Below are 5,302 nucleotides of genomic sequence, written 5' to 3'. Positions count from 1 at the left end.
ATTATATATAATTCAATGATTCCTTTATTGATTAAATTAAATTAGATATAAAAGAAAATATCCTTAACCCGATAAAGAATACATGAAGCACTCTGACCTGGCAGCTTTATCACTCCCCCGTGGGCTACCAGAACAACAGACTTTACAAGTTCCTTCCACTCATTGATAATATATCTGGATATTACTTTTTGTGTAATAGTAGTAAAAATAAGTAAAAATAACCTTGAAAGGAGATTATATCAGAAATACACAAGTTACACTAAGGGATAAAACAAAAGATAACAAAATGAGGATGCTCTCCAGGATGTCCAGGTCAAACAAAGAAAGACAAAGAGAAGGAAGCATGGATACTACTAGAAAGGAGAAAATGACCAACTTATAAAATATCTTTACTTTTCACAGTAGTTTAGATTTTCCCTGTATAAATGAGGATTATGCATTAAGTTGGCATTTTGTTTCTAAAATTATTACATGGGATGAGGGAATCAACTAAAGGCACCTCAGATTTAGAAAAGTTTCGTTTTAAAAACTTTTTAAATATGAAAGTCAGTTCTATTTCTGCTTTTCTATTTTTAATAACTGTTTCAAAAGATTGCATAAGTAGGTATTTAGTAGTATTTAGTTCTATTGTCTTGACATTAAATCATTTTTCTCTCTCTATCTTTTCTGTGTAATGGTATGTTAAAAAAAACAAATCTTGCTTTTTAATAATAATCAAGGGTGCTTATCCAGGATGTCTCCTGGTGGAAATTGGATTTTTCAGTCAAATATTTTGATTGCACATTTGGATGATAATTAGAAAAAATATGAATTTACACTCAGACTTATTAATATACTTGAAAATCACTGCATCTTTTTCCTATTTAAAATTTATCCCTGGGAAGAGAGGAGGGGGAGAGGAAAGAAGGGGGGCAGTATCAACTATGGGAGGAGACAGGGGAGATGTACAGAGGGTCAGGAAATTGAACAGAGGTGTGTAGCAATGGGGGATGGGGAACTGGAGGTAGCCACTAGAAAGTCCCAGACGCCAGAAAAGCAAGTGGCTTTCAGGACCCAGTGGGGATGACATTAGCTGAAATGCCCAACAAAGGGGAGAGAGAACATGTAGAGGTCATATCCAGAGATTAGGCACAGACCCTGGTTGAAGGATGGGGCCCACCCACCCCACCTACCCTTCTCAAAAATTTAACCAGAATTGCTCCTGTATAAAGGAAATACAGAGACAAAGTGTGGAGCAGAGACTGCCCCACCTGGGGATCCGTCCCACAAGCAGACATCAAACTCAGTCACTGATACCAAGAAGTGCATGCTGTCAGGAGCCTGTTATAGCTGTCTCCTGAGAGGCTCTGCCAGTGCCTAACTAATACAGAGGCAGACGCTTGCAGCCAACAATTGGACTGAGCATGGGGTTCCCAATGGAGGAGTTAGGGGAAGGACTGAAGGAGCTGAAGAAGTTTGCAACTCCCATAGGAAGAACAACAATATGAACTAACCAGACCCCCCAGAGCTCCCAAGGACTAAGCCAACAGCCAAGGGGTACACATGGAGGGATTATCTGACAACAATGGGAGGGGAGGCCCTGGGTCCTGTGAAGGCTCAATGCCGCAGTGTAGGGGATGCTAGGGTGGTGGGGCAGGAGTGGGCGGGTGGATGGAGGAGTACCCTTGTGGAGGAAGGAGGAAAGGGGTGGGATGGGGAGGTTGGAAATGAAACCGAAAAGGAGGATAACATTTGAAAAGTAAATAAACAAAATAACCAATAAAATTTTTTTAAAAAAAAATTATCCCTGCTTAGGTAACAAAACAAAAACAAACAAACAAAACAAACAAACAAAAAAAGAAAGTTGGAAACCAAAAATGTCACCTAAGAATTACTGGAATTATTAAAATATCAAAACCTTGCTAACAAAAGATAAATTGCCAAAGTAGAATTTTTTTCTTAATGTAAATTTTCCTATCAGAAACTGTAATTCAAGAAAAAAAAATAGTGGTTGGGCTGGAGAAATGGCTCGGGGATTAAGAGGGTTTGCTGCTCTGTTCATGAACCCAGTTCAGCTCCCAACACCTGCATTCAGTTACTCACAACTGCTCATAACTCCAGCTCCAGGGAATTCAAACCCATGTTAATGGCTTCTAAGTGTACCCACATACCTGTGGCACACATACACAAACACACACACAGACTCACACACACACCAAAAATAATAAACAGTTTACAAAAGAAATAGTGGTTTTACCACAAAATGACTAAAAAACTAGAAAAATTATCAAATATTCTGAATAACATAGCCGAAGAAACTTGTGAATGATAAAACATAACAAAAATGGAAAGGAACTTACATGACATGTTCCTAGGGAGGAAGTCTTGATTTTAGGAGAATAATGTTCCACACGTGAATCTGAAGCCTTACAATACAAATATCAATGCCTATTTTCTTTATGATTTTTGTTTCACTTGGAACTTGATCAATAAGCATAAATGTACTTACTAAAATGTGCTGTAAAACACAATCAGAGATTGTTAGCAGGAATTAGAAATAGAAAAGCTACAGCATTCGTTCTTTGTCTATAGTTTACACATTTTCTTATTGTTTTGATTTATGTTTTGTTTCATGCTGGGAGGTTGAATGGAGGCTTCAGATGTGTTTAGCCATATTTATTACCAGATAAAAGAGATTCTTTTTCTTTTATTTATTGCTTGCTTGTTTTTTTTTTAACATTCCAGATTTTATTCCACCCCCGCCCGATCATCCACCCTCCAACTGTTGCACATCCCATACCTCCTCCTTACCCCTTGTCTCCACGAAGATGTCCCCACCCCCTCACCCCGGCAGACCTCTAAACTCCCTGGGGCCTTCAGTCTCTTGAGGGTTAGGTGCATCATCTCTGAATGAACACAGACCCAGCAGTCCTCTGCTGGAACTGCAGGGATGGAAATGGAAAGGAGCCTGAGGAAAAGGAGGTCCAGCGATAGGCCCAAAGTGGAATCCAGCTCCAGGGGAGGTCCTTAAAGGGCCAATATCTGAGAGATGGATCACAAACCCCTTGAAAAACTGTTGGGGTCAAGGACCTCTAAATCCCACCTCCTAAAATCTACTTGGACCCATACACAATCAAAAATAAAACCTTTAGGGTGAATATAATTTCAGGTATACCACAGATATCTAATTATTAACAGCTAATCAAGGTTAATCAGAATAGTCATTGGGCATTGTAGTTTGGGTCTGTACATATTCTTGGCTAGGGGAGCACCAAAGTGGATGACGAATGCAGGTATTTTGAAGCAAACCTAGGATTTTATTGGTTGCCTTGGAGGTGCAGTGTCCAGAGGTGAGGGAACCAACAGGCTGTAACTCTTAGACCAGGTAGTAGTAGTACATGGAATAGTAACGATAACATTTCACCAGGGCACTGTGTAAAAGAATATGCATTAAGCAGAGTTAACAACAGCTTCCCCCAGCAATCACGTCTGTATTCGTTGAAATATTCAGTTCCAAAGACATATGGGAAGAGCAATCTATTTCATGCATTGCTGAATTACCTCAAAGAGAAGAAAGGTAAGGGGCTAATGGCATTCGCCCATGTCACCATGTTGATGACCTGTCCATGTATGTTTTGGGAGTAAGAAACGTGGTCAGATGTCTACACACATTAAAGGCGCAGGAGTACTGGAGCGGGTAGTAGAACTGCAGCTTCTAGCCTTCTGAACAGAGCAAGGAGGATTTTAGCTTCCTGCACCCATCATGCAATTACTTTTCTTAACCTTGAAGGATCTTAAAGATGAATCACTAAACTGGAACCTAACCAGGGACAGGTGTTCAAATTTGTCATGGTTACAGCCATAAAATTGCAGGAGATTCACACAGCAGTAAGCAACAGCGTGGTAATGCTCAATAAATTTATTTCTCTAACAAGAAAAAAGGTAGCCAACTCATTCAACTTAAAAGCAATCCCAGAAGAAGAAATATAGGATATTATTTTTGCAAAATACATAAGGTAGGGCCACGGAATGCCTCTTTATGGATCAATTCATGGATCATATGGAAATATATTTATATTATTAAGAAAAATACATTTTTAGATGGTCAAATACTTAGCACGCTTTGAAATCTATGTGGCCAAGAGTATTCATTGTCTATGTGATAAAAATTAAGCAAAATTAATGTGAGAGAAATCTTTATTTTAAAGAAAACGTTTCTGTTTATTGTTGCTACTATTTCTCACACGGAGTTCTTGTTTTATTGTGTCTTCTTCCTGTAAAAATAAAGGTGTAGTCATGGTTTTTAAAACAAAGAAGGGGTCTCCCAGAAGTGCAGATCTAGCATCCAGTCCTTGCTTCCTCTTTGATATTTGTGCCTTATCTATTTGTACAGGAGCAGAAACTCAATGGCAAGGGAAATGGTCAACGTAAGTAGGGACGAGGCGATGGAGAATTGAGGGAAAAGCTCGGAGTAACCCAGGAAAAACTCGAGATAATTCCACAAGAGAAAAATAAAAAAGGTAAAAAAAAAAAAATGTCAACAGTTCTCCTAGAAGCTGCTGCTCCTCCCCAATAACCAGAGAAAGCAGGTTCATAATGGGAGAAGGGGCTACTTTGGGCCTCAGAGATTACAAAGGCCCTGAATGATTGACAGGATCTGCTGTGGTGGGATGGGGTAGGAGTAGGATAAAGGAGGGGGCTTGTGCTCTTGGTGGGAGTGGAATTCAGGGAGCCAAGCTTACTGGTGATGAGGGTCCCACGTGACCAAGAGCTGACGTGGGCAAAGGTACTTAAAGCCTTACCAGCCATTCCTGCCATCTTCCTCTGGGTACCAAAGCTGCGGTCAGCCAGGCGAGACAGAGAAAATTCCCTCAGAACTGGCCAGGTGAGTGTTAGAATGAACATTCTCTGGACCCGGGGAATAGAAATCGCCTAGGGATGCTGAAGGCCAAGGCCACAGGCGCCTCTGCACTCTCTGCGGGCCGAGGTTTTCCAGAAGCGGGCTCTCCGGCGCAGCGGATTTTGGTGGGCAGCGGGGGAGGGGAGGAATGGCATAAAAGGACTATCGGGTTTATGGAAGAAACAGCTTGCTTCTCCCCCAGCTGTTTTGCGGTTTTATTTTGACATTCTGCTCGGCTCCCTTACTTGCCGTGCTGTTCGGGGGGGTGGGGGGCGGGCAGGAGAAATAAAACGTGGTAGCACATACAATCCCAGCAAAGGGGGTTGGGATCGGGCGACCGGCGAGGTTTGAAATTTGGAAGCAATCGGTATTTTTCACTCCCACCCTCCCTTTTCAGACACCTTGCTGCCACAACCCTGCTCC

The sequence above is a fragment of the Mastomys coucha genome, chromosome X (genome assembly GCF_008632895.1).
Source record: "Mastomys coucha isolate ucsf_1 chromosome X, UCSF_Mcou_1, whole genome shotgun sequence".
In the NCBI taxonomy this organism is placed as follows: Eukaryota; Metazoa; Chordata; class Mammalia; order Rodentia; family Muridae; genus Mastomys; species Mastomys coucha.
The sequence above is the reverse complement of the archived record's forward strand: the minus strand, read 5'-3'. Positions refer to the sequence as shown.